Source organism: Oryctolagus cuniculus, chromosome 4, assembly GCF_964237555.1.
Source record: "Oryctolagus cuniculus chromosome 4, mOryCun1.1, whole genome shotgun sequence".
Taxonomy (NCBI): Eukaryota; Metazoa; Chordata; class Mammalia; order Lagomorpha; family Leporidae; genus Oryctolagus; species Oryctolagus cuniculus.
The window spans coordinates 5,504,548-5,520,697 of record NC_091435.1 but is presented as its reverse complement, the minus strand read 5'-3'; the positions used below and the strand labels follow the sequence as shown (position 1 = coordinate 5,520,697).

Sequence of the window (16,150 nt, the reverse complement as noted above, 5' to 3'; positions counted from 1 at the left end):
TGGATTCCTGAGCTCCTGAGGCAGGTCAAGTGTAAGGGCTGTCAAGATGGGGGCTGTGCGCCCGCTGGGCCTGCAGAGCCCTCCAGAAAGGACCGGGCTGAGCACGCGACTGGGCGGCTGCTGCTTCTGCCAGGGCCTCTTCAGGATGCCACCTCTAGCACAGGAGACAGGTGCTATGAGACGAAGAACGTTCCGTTGAGAGGTCGGAGAGTGTAGGCATTAAACGCTTAACCCATTTTCTCCTGCTGCAAGGTTAATGCCCTGTCACGTTAGGGTCCCCTTTTCTGACATGAACACCATGGGTGTGGACAAGGCTGGCTACTGGCCTGGCTGGGGGATCTCAGTGAATTGCTTTGGTCTCTCTGTCCACCGCAAAGTTCGCTCCGCCCTCTCGTTGGCTCGGTTCCCTAAAACCATTGCTTGAGCTCCAGTGCTTGGACAGTCCCGCTCTCGGAACCCTGCTTCCTTACCGAGGGAGCCCCTCGCCGGCTGGGGACGGCTCTCGGAACCCTGCTTCCTTACCGAGGGAGCCCTTCCTTCGCCGGCTGGCGACGGTCCGAACCAGCGGAATGCAGGCGGGCGTCCTGCACCAGCTCAGGGCTCCTGACCTGACCGAGTGAGGCTCCCGACAGGACGCAGTGCTCAGAGCCGCACTGCCCAGCGCTGCTGCTTTGCAGCAGATGAGCAAGAAACTGCTCTGGGGACGAAATGATATCCAAAAGTCCTCCCATGTGACCAGGGCCGGAAGTCAGCGACGCGATCAAGAAAGAGCGCACCCCTCAAATACGAATCAGATCCGGGGTGTTCGTGCAGAGGCATGCGAGGGGCTCGCTGCCTGTCCGGGGCTCCCGTCCCTGTCCCTGGCATCCTTTCCTGGGGGTTCCCAGGACAGCTGCCCCTCACCCTACTTTATGGGGCTGGACGTGGCTGTCTCCAGCAGGGTTATGGCTGCCATAGCCACTGCCCCCCACTGAAAGGCATCTACTGTGTCCTAGCCCGCAGTCTTCCATCCATGCTGCCTTCCGCAAACCGCACTCCGGTTCAGCACAGCTTTTGCACGGGTGAGCCTGAGGCAGTGGCGCCGGCTGTGCCCAGCTAGCGATGGGCGTAAGAAACCAAAGCACAAAATGTGTGCAGACGCGGGAGGTCAGTCTAGCGGGGACAGCAGCGGGCAGGCCGGGATGTCCTCAGCAGCCACTCGCGCACTGCCTGGCCCTTAAACGCCGTGACGCCCCGCGAGGCTCAGGGACCCAAGTCACGACGTGAAGTTTTCTTTCCTGCAGTGAGGTGGCAGTGAGCGGATGGGGCAGCCCCCAGGAGTCACGTGGCGAGGGACAAAGTCACTCACTGAGCCAGGGAGAGGAGGGGGCATGTGCCACAGGCTTTGATGGCTCAACAGGAGCTTAGGGGGAAGGGAAGAGTGGGCAGCACAGAGCTGAGCGAGGCTGGGCAGTGCGGCTTGTGACAGCGGCTGTGCAGTGCCTGGCGCCGGGGTGAAGCGGAGTGGGCACCTTGCACGCTCCTTCACGCGTGCACCCCTTTGGACAGGAGCAGTAGAGACGCATGCACGGGCCTGCTGGGACTGGGTCAGATTCCAGTGACCGCAGAGCTCGGTGGGAAGGCCGAGGAGGAAGAGGGTAGCGGAGTGTTTTTCATTGATGGGGAGAACTGTACCCGGGTGGAAGCAGGAGCTGGACTCACGACACCTGCTTAGGGAGAACTGGCCGGTTTGGGGACGGAATCGGGGAGAGGACAGACGGGGGCTTCTGCTCCCGCTGTCAGGATGGACAGTGACTCTGTGCACCAGACAGGCCATCGTGGGAGGTCCTGCTGGCCAGGGGGAAGCTGGTGGGAAGGACCCACACCTGTCTGCTGCGTTTCATCCCTTGTCCTGCCTTCGACTGGGTATCGTGAGCCATGGTCATCGTTGGACAGTCTCTCAGGGACAGGAACTTGGCCCCCCGTGTGTCCAAGCTGCCAGCAGGAGGTGTGTGGCCTGGCATGACCCGCCCATGTGTTCCTTCTGGCAGGGAAGTGTTGGTGCCGGCGTGTCCACCTCTGTGCCTCCTGTACATGGGGCTGGTCCAGGGCCAAGGGATGGGGTCTCGTGCAGACGGGTGGATTGAGTTTCCTGCTTTGTCCGTTTTCCATTGCTATAACTGAGCATCACAAACTGGGTGATTGATAAAGAATCAAGGTTTACTGAGCTCCTGGCTGTGGCACCTGGGAGGCCCAGGGTTAGGGGTCCATATCTGATGAGGGCCTTTCTGCTGGTGGGGACCCTGCAGAGTCCCTGGGGGTCACAGCACATCCCATGGTGAGGGGGGTGCATCCAGGAGACAGGCAAACTGGCTTTCCTAAGTGCCCACCCTGAAGACCACTCATTAACCCACTAAGCCATCAGCCCGTCAACCTGTGGTCGAACCTCATGAGTCACTCAACGCTTCAAGGCCCCACTTCTCGGCACCTCCCAGTGGGGATTAAACGTAGAGGGGGCTGCGCGGCCCACAGCACAGCTGTCCCTCTAGCTTTGTCTCGGGCGGGGCTTGGAAGATGCTTTCTTCCCTGGCTCTCCCAGCGGGTGCGGCAGGGTTCTGGCTCAGGGGAGAGCGATTCGGTTCCCGGTGCTGGCGTCTCCTTCCTGCCACTCACCTCTGTTTCCAAGCACAGCAGCTGTTTCCAGCCTCGGGGACCTGGGGGTGGCGTGGCAGCTCCACTAAGATCAGGAGCACACGGCTCCCCTGGCGGGTCCCAAGGGCCTCCCACAAGCTTCCTCTTGTCCCTGTTTGTGAACTTGATGGTCAGGTTGCCAGTGGGGCTCAGGTAATGGCAGAAATGACAGGAGCAGTAGAGTTATCTTTTTATGTCTCCTGGACTCCGCTTCCTTTAAACACGCTCACCCAAGCAAGGGGCTTGAAACTTAGGTACCACGACACTTTCTTTGAAAAAATGGGCGCCAGGCCGGCGCCGCGGCTCACTTTGCTAATCCTCCGCCTGCGGCGCTGGCACCGCGGGTTCTAGTCCCGGTTGGGGTGCCAGATTCTGTCCTGGTTGCTCCTCTTCCAGTCCAGCTCTCTGCTGTGGCCCGGGAAGGCAGTGGAGGATGGCCCAGGTGCTTGGGCCCCAGCACCCGCATGGGAGACCAGGAGAAGGCTCCTGGCTTCTGGCTTTGGATCGGCACAGCGTGCTGTAGTGGCCATTTGGGGGGTGAACCAACAGAATAGCCTAACTAGCTGTCTAACTCTGCCTGTCAAAAAAAAAAAAAAAAAAAAAAAAAAGAAAAGAAAAATGGGCGCCATTTCAAGCAAGTTTGGAAAAGGCCGTGGTCAACATGCCTCTCCTGATCACTCACAATTCGTGATGAAGGCTCTGAAAATGTCCGCATTAAAAATTATGTAGACCCTGGACTTTTTTTTTTTTTATTTCTTTCTAAAGGTACTTTTGGGGGCTGGCATCGTGGTGTATTGTCTTAAACCAACACCTGCAACACCAGCGTCCCGTAAGATTGAGGGGTGGAGTCCCGGCTGCTCTGTTTCTGATCCAGCTCTGTGTCCCTCCCAGGGAAGGGGCTTGGTTACAGTAAGACAGTCTCGGTCCCTGCCTGTGGACCCATTAGTGGGAAAGGCAGACGTCGAAGGACGAAAAACCCGAGTTGTTCAGTATTCAGCAAGCTCAGGGCGCCACAGGAATTCCCCGCCTTTGGACAGCCCATTTCTCCACCACGGGACAGCACCCCTGTGTTCACACTCATTGTGTGGATGAGAAAACCAAGGGGTGGGACCAGCCTAGCGTGAGGAGGTGACAGAACCAGGTTGAGGCGGGGGTGGGAGTGCTCCTTACCCAGCATCCCCACTCCCACCTTGGCTTGCAGGCTCCATCCTGACAATTCCAGGAGGGTCTTTGTTTTCACAGACCTTAGAATCAGCTTCCGGTGAGACCCTCAGAGCTCCTGGAGACGTCAGCCCCAGGTGACGGGGACTCCACCGGGGCTGGAGACACAATGAAAAGCTTGCCTGCGGCTGAAAGCCAGTGCGTACTTTCAAGTGGACTTGGGTTTTTCACGCTCTGTGAAATGGCCTTTTTCTGGAATAATCCACAAATTTAAAAATATGTGAAAATTAAATTAAAAATAAGGGGCAAGCCTTGTGTTGCAGAGGACTAAGCTGCTGCCTGCGGCGCCAGCATCCCCTGTGAGCACCAGTTCGAGTCCTGGCTGCTCCACTTCCCATCCAGCTCCCTGCTATGCCCTGGGAAAGCAGCAGAAGACGGCCCAAGTGCTTGGGCCCTGCACCCATGTGGGAGGCCTGGCTCCTGGCTTCGGCCTGGCCCAGCCCTGGCCATTGTAGCCATTTGGGGAATGAACCAGCAGAGGGAAGGTCTCTCCCTCCCTCCCTCTCTCCACCCCCACCTTCCTTCCTCTCTCTTTGCCTTTCAAATAAATCAATAAGTCTTTTGAAAACACCGTACTGATGCAAGTTTATACACTGAGTGCTGTGCTTTTCTTTGGACCTCAGAGCTGGTTTTTAGAGATGCCCGGGGGCCACCCAGAGGCAGCCCCTCCATTAGTCCGACCGGCTGTTAACCAGCGCAGGCTTCCCTTTGTGGTTCCACTCTGAACACGGATCTTTGTTATCTGGGCAGGTGTAGTCCTGATACGGGGCAACTGGGCAGGAAGATCAGGGAGGAAGCCATGAGCTGGATTTCTGCTCCACTCCCTGTCAGTCCAGTACGCGGTGACTCACCTGCGTCTCACCCCGGACGAGGAAGGAGGAGATGCCATGATGGCCATGAGGAAGTTAAATTCCCCGTGGAGGCGCCATGAAGCCCCCAGAAAGCCTCACCCACACTAGACCCCGCCCTGTTTGTATACTCAATGAGGGCTCCACCCCCATCGCATAAAAGAGACTGATGACGTGGGAGGGGCCCTGCTGTCTCTCTAGACCATGCTTATGGCTCCTCCTCTGGCCTCCTCTGTCCCCCTCCTCTGGATCGCACATGGCAGGGGTCTCTCCTGTGGGGTGGCCCCCACTCACGCGAGAATGCATATCCACACACACACACACCTCTCTCACTTTCTCTCTCTTAAATAAACCCTGTTCTCACTTGTGCACTGTGTTTGTGCTTCTGCTTTGAATTCTCATCTGGGGGAGGGGTGAGAACCTGGAATGAAGACGGAGATACTTGGGCCCATTATTGTCCCATGTCCCATCCACTCGCAGGCAAGAGGAGCCCCCTCATCGCAACCCAGAGGGGCAGACTGGCCATGACCTTGTGTCTCAGTGTAACTCACAGCTGCTGTGGTCTGACTGTGCGGGCAGCCCTGTGACAGCACACACCAGATGCAGGACCCACCACCCTGCCTGGGAGGCGGGGCCAGCCCATGGGGGCAGAGTGTCCCCAGTGGAGCAGTGATGCGTCTCCAGGGGCCCCAGGATGGTGGCCCCACTCCCTGCACGCACACCAAGACTATAGAGCAGCCACTTCCTCCCCTGCTTCTCAGTCCCCAGGCCTTGCACCTGCTCTACCGGGGAGCTTTGTTGAACATTTCGAAAACTGCTGTGGGCCTGGGAAGGGCTCCAGGCAGTCACGCTAATTAGTAGAGTGCTCAGTTCCCTAAATTTGTACCAGGGTCCATGGGATTTGGTTGGTTCCATTAAATTTCTTTCAATTAATTTATTGGGGGGGGGGGGAGTGTGTGAGCAAGCTCTTATCCTCTGGTTCACCTCCCAGTAGCGGGGACTGGGACCAGCCCAACCAGGGAGCCGGCCAGGAACTCAGCCAGGTCTCCCACATGGGTGGCAGGGACCCAGTCACTTGAACCTGCTGTCTCCCAGCTCTGCAGTAGCAAGATGCTGCAGTCTGGAGCTGGAACCGAGAGTCACCCCCATGTACGCCGATGTCCTACCAGGTGACTTCACTGCTAGGCCAACGCCTGCCACCCACTCGGGCTCTGGAATAGGCAAGACAGGGGTTTTCTGCGGCGCTTCTCTGAGATGAGTGAAGAGCAGGTGGCTCCCTCAACAGTGCGAGCACCCGACCAGGCCCAGGGCGGAGGGAAGGAGCAGCTTGTGCCTTGGTTGCCTGCAGAGAGGCCCCGCTTCCTCCCTGTCCCCGCTGCTGCAGCCCTGATGCCCTCGGCCAGCGGCTCCAGCATCCACCTTGTGCAAGGTAGGAAGCTAGAAATTAGCTTAAGGAAATTAGCTTAAGGAAATTAGCCCAGGAAAATACCATTTGCAGGAGCTCCCCTCCTGCCCAGGGTTTCACACTGCAAAGTCCTGCCCAGACCCCGTCACCTTCCAGGTGGTCCCAGCCTCCCCCCAGGGAAGCTCCCAGGACAGTCCTCTCTCCCCAGCACCACAGGGGTCACCTGGCCTGGTAACACAGCAACAAAACCATCACAGCCTCCCCCCAAGGCAGGGCCCTAGGGGAGGCGCCTCTGCCCGGGGCTCCAGGTGGGCTCCCCCGTCTGCCAGCACTGAGTGGTGACCCCTGGGGAGGAATTCCACCTGCTTCACTCGCGGCAAACCCTTCATCCTGGAGGAGGAGGAGGAGGGGAAGGAGAAGTGGTGGTTAGACTGGACCCCTTTCCCTAGTAAGCCCCAGTCTGCACACAGACTGCGTGCGCTCAGCTCTCAGCGCTCCTGCGCCGCCCTCCTGGCCGGCCAGCTGTGTTCTCTCCATTTAACTCTGTAACCTTGCTTTCCCGTTCTGAATGACTGGGCACTCTTTCTGTTCTGACGGATGCCCTACCCCCAATAAACCTTGCTACCTTGCTGCCCACTGCTCTCTGTCTCATGCCTGCATTCTTCTTGCACAAGACAAGAACCCCACTGGATCTCCACTAACACCAGCCTGAGGACTCGGCTGGGACGTGCGGTGCCGGGGAGACGGCGCACACAGGTGTCCATGGCAATGTCAGGGAGAAGCACTCAGCCGGGGGATAAAGGGACCGGGAGTGACCAGGTGCATTAGGCATGAGGCCAGGGAGGAGGGGTTGGGATCTAAAGCGAGGTCTGGGCGACACCAGGCTCCTGGAGTACCAGGCAGAAGAGCAGGTTCCCAGGCTGGAGGGAAGAGGCAGCCCGGGGATCCTGAGACAGGAATGAGCCAGGCCTGTTCCAGGGGGCAGGAGGCAGGGCCCGTGCCCTATCAGATGGCGTGGCCGTCTACTCCTCAGTAAGTGCTCCTTTTTGGGGGGCACTGGAGCTGCCATTCTCCCCTGGGGCACTCCCCACCAGACACTCGGCAAGCCTGGGGAAGCTTTTGGTTGTCACAACGTGTGTGTGTGTGTGTGTGTGTGTGCGTGCGCCTGGCTTACAGCAGAGGCCAGGAACCCCAAGAAGCATCCTACTGGGCGAAGGCTCCACCACAAGGAACCCTGCCCCCGCCTTGTCCAGCCCGGTTTGGAGTCCCCTGGCCGCGGGAAGCCTCGATCTTTTGACTGGCAGGCAGTTGTGACCGCAGTCACTGGCCCCAGGAGGTGGTGTTCCGGTGAGAAGATATTATGACCTCGCTTCTTCGTCTCACATGGAAGAATTCCCACGCGGACAAGCGGGGAGTTAAAAGGAAGCTTTATCAGTCAGAGCCTCCAGCCAGAGCGGCATGGAGGGGCTCCAACGGAGGAAAACACCAGAAGTGGCTGGTGGCACAGCGGAGTTTTTAAGCACAATTTTGAAGAAAAAAAAAATTGACACTCAGATTGACATTCAGTTACAAGGCAGGGACAAAACCCATCAAAAGGCCTGATTTGCCATCTTTTCTCACCATAAAACAAAGAGCCATCAGGAGGGTGGGATACCTAGTTTACTTTACAATGAACCCCAAGTTCAATGCCCATCGCCACTCCCTTGCTAGTCTCCTAAGATCGGAAGCTTCCACGGAGCGGGCAGGCAGGCACTTCTGATCTTGCTGAAGACAAGCCTGCACCCCGGATTTCCAGGGGGACCACCCTGCCTAGGAGCCCACCCGACTCTCACTGCAGCGCGGGGACGCAGGAGGAAGTGCCACAGCTGCTGCTTCTGCAGAAGTGGTCCCGGAAGGGAGGCTCTGTTTTGCATGGCCCAACACCCACGCCCACCGACAGCGAGGCAGCAGATGGCAGCCTGGGCCTCTCTCAGTTGAGCAGAGGCCAGTGTCAGAGCGCTGGACCACGAGGGTCATTCCACTTTGCTCACAGGTGTGTGCAAGGCCCACGGCCGGGCAGGGCTAGCTCATCTCAGGGGCGTCAGCCGGGCTAAGCTCCACCCCCCACCGGCCCCCGGCCTCTTGAGTTCCTGCACCTTCCCTGTACCCCTATTACAAAAATCTCACAGGTGGCCAAATGGGGTCCAGGGAACTGCCCCAGCTAAGGTGACCACGACCTGCACAGAACCCACGCGCTGCTTTGTAGGGCCTCGGGGAAGGTCTGGGAGACAGAGGGCAGGGGGCTGGGCCCCACCACCCTCCCCGCCTCTTCCAGCCCTCCCTGGCCGGGGGCCACGCCCCTTTGGTTGCTCCAGGAAACGGGCCCAGAGCGCAGCGCCGCACTGCACGGAAACGCGTGGGAGTTTAGTGCTGGGCTGGCGGCCGTGCCCCACCGGTACCGAGCTCCGGCGCGCGGGAGGCGCTCCGCAGGCCCCCCCCTGCGCCCTGCCTCCCCCCGCCGCTCCTCTTCTCCAAGTCGGCTCCACAGTCCCCTCATTGGCGGGGACGCCCTCGCCCCACTCCTGCATCTTTGGGGGGCCACAAAGGTCAACCTGGGGAAACAGGCAGTGGCATTTGTTCTGAGCGATTCAAGACCCGAGACTGCCGAAAATAAGCCAGGTTTATTCAAAGGCGGGGAGCAGGGGTTCCAGCCGCACTCAGGGCGGGGGGAGGGGGGCGCGGAATGGGACGGCACGGCCGTGATGCCCTTAGAACGCAGGTGCATATTTTTGCGCGTGGGGGTGTACGATTATGGGAGTGTTTTGCTCGGCAGGGAAGAGTGGAGTCCACTGCGTCGTGCCCAGCCCCGCGGCCCAGCCCCGCTCCGGGCCCCTGGCCCCCGCGCGCCTCGCTTTTCGCGTCTGCAGAATGGAAGTTGTCCCGGGGGGGTCCAAGCCGCCCCCGCAGCTCCCCGCGCCGTTACCCGACCTCGGCTCGCTCACGGCTCGCTCACGCCTCTGCTAGGGAAATAGCGCCTCTTCCCACCGCGGCGCGGGGCGGGCGGTGTCAGTTCCGGGGGCCGCAGGACCCCGGGGCCTGCTCCGCTCCGCTCTGAGGCGCCCTCGGGGGCTGTCCCCCGGGAAGAGGCCTTCGGGGATCGGCCCCGGAGCCCGTGGACCAAGGCGCCTCACGCCGGGGCGCCTCGGGCCGAGCCTTCCCCAGGCTCCAGCGCCGGGGTCTCGCCCCTTGGGGAGGCGGGCGCCGCCCGCACCGCGCGCCGCAGCGCCCCGGCCCCCGCCCTCCGCCGGCGCCTCACCTATCAGAGTCCCCGTGCGCATCGCGCGCCGCTCCGCCCACCCGCGAAATGCGGAGCGAGCCCTGCGGCCCGCGGCCTGGAGCCAGCGCGCCCCTGCCCCCGGCTGCGGCGCCGAGCCCGCGGGGATGCCGCGCGCACGGTAAGGGCCGGCGGGCGGCTCGGGGTGGGCCGGCGCGCGGGGGGCGCGGGCGCGGGCGCGCACTCCTGGTTTCTTCTTCTTCTTAATTATGGAAAAGACCACATTTCATCCGACTTGGTGGATCGTGCGCTCACGTGCACAGCCTTAACCCGAGGTAGTTGTGGTCCTGGGTGGGCGCAGGGCGGACCTCGGAGGACATTCACATCCTGCGGGGACAGCGCACGGTTAGGAAACGAACCCACTCGGGAACCTCCCGCAGCCCCGCCGCAGCCCGCCGCGGGGCCGCTCCGCAGAGCGGGGGTGGCCGCGGGCAGGGCCCTGAGTGACAGCTGGGCTTTGCGCGGCGGTGGCGTCTCGGGGGCCGCGCTGGATGCGGCCAGGTACCCAAAGGTTCAGAAACTCAGCCTTTTTTCTCCTGTTCCGGCTGTACCTGTGCGTGGGCAGCCCGCACGCAAGTGTTTCCACTTGCAGGACTGCCCCAAGCCCCTCCTGTTCCTGTTTGTCTGTTTAGGTTTCTGACTTTGGGTGCTTTTAGTCCAACTCCCAGATAACAGAAAGCCTGCGGTAATCAGATGCTGTAGGATCGTTTTCCACTCTGGCTTTGCATATTGCCACGGCAAACATATGTGTATCCTCACGCACACGGCGACCTCCCGCAAATATTAGCATTTTCTCCTGTCTGCGTCTCTGTCATTCCCTGTTCCCGTTCTTGCTGAAGGAGGAGGCAGAGGAGTGGAAATCAGAAAGGGGGGGCTCCCGGGAGACGTCCCGTTCCCTGACTGCTGGGCTGGGGGCGCTGCTGGCCCGTGTTTTGTGGATGTGGGCGATTCTTTGTCAGATGTGCGGGTAAGCCTCGCTGACTCTGCCCTGTCCCTTATGCATAGTGAATTATCTCAGTTAAATTCCACAGTTTTGGTGATGCCCCGCCTTTTGTGCGTGTAATCTGTAAACCTGGCTGCATCTGTGTTAATGCCAGTTTCCTACCTTTCATTTTTCCCATCTCGTTCCGCATGGGCTCGTTTTCTCTAGGATTTTCATCAAGGTCAGTTTCCAGATACTCAGCCCGCGGTGGTGTTTAGGGAGGAGCGCCCTGTGAGGTCCACTGGTCCCGGAAGTGCATCTCAGAAAGCGGAGACTTCCCTGGGCTGCCGCCTCCGACAGTGGACAGGGACTGCTCGTCCTGTCTCTGCGAAGGTCCTTCCGTGCAGAGTGTCCTTTCACTGCGAAGCAACAAGGTCCACCTTTAATATTTGATGCTATGAGATTCTGTATCCCTGCTCTGGCCAAGTGTCCCCGTGTGGCTGCTGCTCTCCATCCCTTCTGCAACCGACGCCAGGGGGCAGCCTTCCCTCCCCAGGGCCGCTGCTCATGCTGAGCCGTGTCCAGGGCTCCATCCACTCCTTCCAGGGGCCTGGCCTTGCTTAGGCTCAGAGCCCAGACCCCGGTGTCCCAGGGGAGCCCTCCTCGCCTCTGTGCACGCTTGTCCATTTGACAGGGTCTTCGATCAAGTTGCGCCTTGGTATTCTGCCAGGACTACGTCGTAGTTCTGAGTCCTGGCTCCACTGGCTCTGAAACGCGGCCTGGCTCTTGCCATCTCTCTCCCCAGGCACCTGGGATGCTGACCAGGAGGGGGCTTTTCCTGGAACTGCTGGGCCGCCCGCTGTGGGATCTGGCTGGGAGCTCACGGCCTTGCTCCTGGCCCTGCCCCAGAGCCGGCGAGTGGCTGAGTCTGGGTGTGCAGCCTCCCATGGGACGTGGTTCTCTTGGCCTTTCTTCTTTGCTTCCCAGAGCTGCAGGCTGCTGCCCCTCCCTGCTCCCGGGAAACCCCCTGACTGTGGGCCCTTCTGAGTTTGGCTTAAGGAGGGGGCGCTGTTAAGCTACGAATTCGGCCCCTGTTGTGTTTGCAAAACTCTTTTCCTTATCTTGGCCTGTGCGAGGAGTTGTTTGGGTCTGTGCCCAGAGAGGCAGCATAAAGGCCAGGGCCCGGTGAGTTAGGACATTGACGGGTAGATCAGGAGGTAAGAGAGTAAAGAATGAGATTCTGTTGAATTGTACATGAGCCAGAACTTTGCTATCTCATTTAGAGCATCCTTAGTCGAAGACAAAGAGCCAGGAGCCCTTTGGAGACGGGCTAGGCAGACAAGTGGCTGATGGTTCATTCGCTTACTTGGGAACCCTGGCTCTGGAGCGATGCGGGGGTTCCAGTCCCAGATCTGCCTGGTTGCTTGTTAGAAGTCGGAGGTAACAGTCGCACTGATTTCACAGGGGTGGTAGTGGCAGCTGACTGGTTCCCTAGACATGAACCCTTCCGCAGTGCCTAGCATACAAGTGCTGCATAGACCAGAGTGATGATGGCCACTTTTGTGGCGCAAATATTCCGAACAGCAGAAGGACAGCAGTACGGTAACTGATACCCGGAGAACAGCATTGAGTTTGTTGTCTAGATTTCGGTCTTTGTCTTTTTTATTTATTCTTTTTTTTTTTTTTTTTTTTTTTTTTTGACAGGCAGAGTGGACAGTGAGAGAGAGAGACAGAGAGAAAGGTCTTCCTTTGCCGTTGGTTCACCCTCCAATGGCTGCCATGGCCGGCGCGCTGCGGCCGGCGCACCGCGCTGATCCGATGGCAGGAGCCAGGAGCCAGGTGCTTTTCCTGGTCTCCCATGGGATGCAGGGCCCAAGCACCTGGGCCATCCTCCACTGCACTCCCTGGCCACAGCAGAGAGCTGGCCTGGAAGAGGGGCAACCGGGACAGAATCCGGCGCCCCAACCAGGACTAGAACCCGGTGTGCCGGCGCCGCAAGGCGGAGGATTAGCCTAGTGAGCCGCGGCGCCGGCCTTTTTTATTTATTCTTTGATTCTTAATTATCTGTTATCTAATGCTATTTCTCAGTATTACTGTTTAAGCTTACAAGTCTGTTCTAATTTATGTTTCTAATTTATGTATTTGTGCTGTGGAAGTGTTTGGGCTATGTGTTTCCTGAATTTTGCAAGTTCCCTTTTAAATCCCATTTTATGTAAGTTTTCATGTTTTTCCAATATGTTCTTGATTTCTTTCCCCATTAATTGAGAGAGAGAGAGAGAGGGAGGGAGAGAGAGAGAGAATGTGTGCTAGCTCCCATCTGCTAATTCCCTCTCCAAATGCACACGACGGCAGGGCCAGGGCCAGACCCCGATGGCACGCGATCCATGTAGGTAGCAGCAATCCAGTCCCCTGGGCCATCGCCTGCTGCCTCCCAGGGTCTGCATTAGGAGGAAGCCGGAGTCAGGAGTGGGGCCAGAATTGAACTCAGGGACTGCGGCGCCGGGGGCGTAGGTGTCTTACCCCCTCGGCTCAGTGCCCACTCTCCCTGTTGGTCATTTCTTGCCGCGGACAGCGATTCCTTTGTGACAACTCTCCCGTGCCCTGTTTTCCTCCAGGGCGGCTTCTTCATCTTCCTGTCTTCCTCCTGTGTTTGCTCTGCGGTTCCGCCCGTGTCAATCACAGTTAACAAGGCCGCATGCAGGGTTCAGCACACCCTCACTTGCAGGCTGATGCACTGTCCTTGACTGCTTCCGCCTCTCGTGGGCTGTATTCCCTCCCTGGAGCTGGGCGCTGTGCTGGGTTCGGTGGCACCGCAGGGGAATTGTGAGTGATCACGTTGGGTGGATGTAGTCGTTTTTTTTTTTTTTTTTTATTAAAATTTGTTTTCACAGTGTACTCAGGTTTCAGGTTGATCAGTAAAGATAATCTCAAATTCCGCAGTATTTGGGAATCAGACAAGCCTCGCGAGAGTCCACACGCCAGCTTTGTTGAGTGCCAACTGCCTGCATCTTGCTTCCAATCTAAAAGGTAGGACCCGCAGCGCTGGCTCCTATTTTTTCATTTTTAATCTGGTTAAATTTACCGAGTTTTCATTTATGACTTGTACTTTTTCTTAAGGAGCAGCTTTTTGTTGTAAACGATTCTTTTCCCTGCCAGGTTTTAAAGCTCTCGTGTGTTTTCTCTAAATGTCCTCACGTTCTGCCGTTCCCAGGTAGATTTTCTTTAAGCTTCTTTGGATTTATTTTTTGTCTGTTGTGAGTTAGGCGTTCAAATTTAATTTTTCCATGTGCACAGTCAGAAGTTTTGTATCATTAATTTAATACATGAGTAGTTCTCCCCGATGGCTTGTGATCCCAATTCTGTCAACTATATGTAGATCTGTTTTTGGGCTGCTTATTCTGTTTTATTGGTTTTCTTGGTCTACCTGGGCTGTGGGGACAAAATACCATACAGTAAATGACTTAACGAACAGATGCTTATTTTCGAACATTCTAGAAACCTGAGGTTGTGGTTGGGTTTCGGTGAGGGCCGTCTTTGGGTGAGGCCGCACCTCTCTGGGTCCTTATGGGAGAGCAAGATTTCTCTACTTCTTCGAAGGCACAGGTCTGACTGAAGTTTTGAGGACCCGGCCTCTGACCTTACTTTGACCTTGATTGCTTCCTAAAAGCTGTGTGTCCAAATGTAATCTCACTCAACACATGAATTGTTCTGGTGAGTGAGGGACACGGTTCATTTATTTGTCTGTGCCTCACAAAGAGCTCATTGACTCCAACAGTGTATTTTAAGACTTGTAAGTCTAAATATCAGGACTTGCTAAGTTTGTACTTCACAAATACCTCATTGACTGATGATTGTATCAAGACTTGAGTCACTAATGTGTAGATCAATTTCTCTACCTGAATTTTGCTTTATATAACGTAGTTAGCTATTTGGGCCTTTCAGTCTACGTATGAATTTTAGGTTCAGTTATCAAGTTCAGTCCAAAAAGTTGTAGATCTACTTCTGAGATCTCTATTCTGTTTTGTCATGATTTTTTTTCCTACTTCTGTCCAGACACCACATTAAAAAAATTATTCTGTCTTTATAATATGTCTTGCTCTGGTAAGGTAAGATACCACCTTTCTAGCTATTGTCCAAGTCTTTTAGGTATGTAGAAAAATGACACCTTTTTTTTAAGATTTACTTATGTATTGGAAAGTCAGAGTTGCAGAGAAACAGAGAGAGAAAGAGGAGAGACAGAGAGAGAGAGAGATCTTCCATCCACTGGTTCATTCCCCAAATGGTGGCAACCGCCGGGGCTGGGCCAGTCCAAGCCAGGAGCCAAGAGCTTCTTCCAGGTCTCCCACATGGGTACAGGGGCCCAAAGACTTAAGTCACCCTTTGCTGCTGTCCCAGGCCGTTAGCAGGGAGCTGGATCAGAAGCAGGGCAGCGGGGACTCAAACCGGTGCCCACATGGGATGCCGGCACTGCGGGTGGCAGCTTAGCCTGCTACGCCACAGCGCCGGCCCCAGCATGACGTCTTCATGCTGCTGAGTCTTCCTGTGAGTGCAGGAGTCTGTGTGGTTTCTGTCTTCCATTTGTTGTGCTTGCTGTTTACGGTACTATTTGTCATATTGCTGAGTGTCTTCCGGTAACATTTTCTTTTTTTTTTTAATTAATTACTTAATTAATTAATTTTTGACAGGCAGAGTGGACAGTGAGAGAGAGAGAGACAGAGAGAAAGGTCTTCCTTTGCCGTTGGTTCACCCTCCAATGGCCGCTGCGGCCGGCGCACCGCGCTGATCTGAAGCCAGAAACCAGGTGCTTCTCCTGGTCTCCCATGGGGTGCAGGGCCCAAGCACTTGGGCCATCCTCCACTGCACTCCCGGGCCACAGCAGAGAGCTGGCCTGGAAGAGGGGCAACCGGGACAGAATCCGGCACCCCGACCGGGACTAGAACCCGGTGTGCCGGCGCTGCAGGTGGAGGATTAGCCTAGTGAGCCGCGGCGCCGGCTTCCGGTAACATTTTCAAGTGAAGCGGGCTCGCCTGCGGGTTAGATCCAGCCCCGTTACCTCTCCTCGTGGTTTGGATGCTCGTGTGTATTGTTTTGTGGCTTTTGTCTGGAAATATTTTTTTTTGTTTGGAGATAATTCTAGACTTAAAGAAAAGTTGCAAAAATTGTGCAGTTCCTGTATACCTGCTTCTCATGCATCTTCCTTAATGATAACATCTTAGATGATAACATAGTTCAATAGAGACTGGGAAATTGGCATTGATACAATATTCTTTTTTTAAATAAATGCTGTTTTTTAAAAAACATTTATTTATTTATTTGAAAGTTAGAGTTACAGAGAGAGAAGGAGAGGCAAAAAGAGAGAGAGAGAGAGAGAGAGAGAGGTCTTTCATCCACTGATTCACTGCCTAATTGGCTGCAATGGCTGGAGCTGCACTGATCCAAAGCCAGGAGCCAGGAGCTTCTTCTGGGTCTCCCACGCAGGTGCAGGGGCCCAAGCATTTGGACATCTTCCACTGCTTTCCCAGGCCACAGCAGAGAGCTGGATCGGAAGTGGAGCAGCTGGGTCTCGAACCAGTGCCCATATGGGATGCCAGCACTGCGGGTGGCAGCTTTACCCCCTACGCCACAGTGCCACCCCGGCACTTTCTTAGAGTGAAGTTATGCATATTTTTAGTAATAATACAGATATTTAATAGCTTTGATACAGGTTCTAATGGTTTGTGTGTAGATTGACCTGAATGTTTACGTAGGTCATTGTAGTAGCTATTTTGGTT

General features: G+C 56.5%; 1 protein-coding gene across 4 annotated transcripts in view; it reads left to right on the top strand.

The window, feature by feature from the left end:
• Nucleotides 1-8,676: 8,676 nt before the first annotated feature.
• B3GALT5 (beta-1,3-galactosyltransferase 5) overlaps nt 8,677-16,150 on the top strand; it is a 46,498-nt gene continuing 39,024 nt past the window's right edge. Inside the window, exons 1-2 of one of the 4 annotated variants that reach the window (XM_070071803.1) lie at nt 9,477-9,578; nt 13,320-13,406. The gene's annotated coding sequence lies outside the window, so the exon portion shown is untranslated. Of the gene's footprint in view, nt 8,803-9,441; nt 9,579-13,063; nt 13,203-13,319; nt 13,407-16,150 lie in introns of those variants that run through there. The other 3 variants (XM_070071806.1, XM_070071807.1, XM_051838026.2) reach the window with 3 other exon arrangements.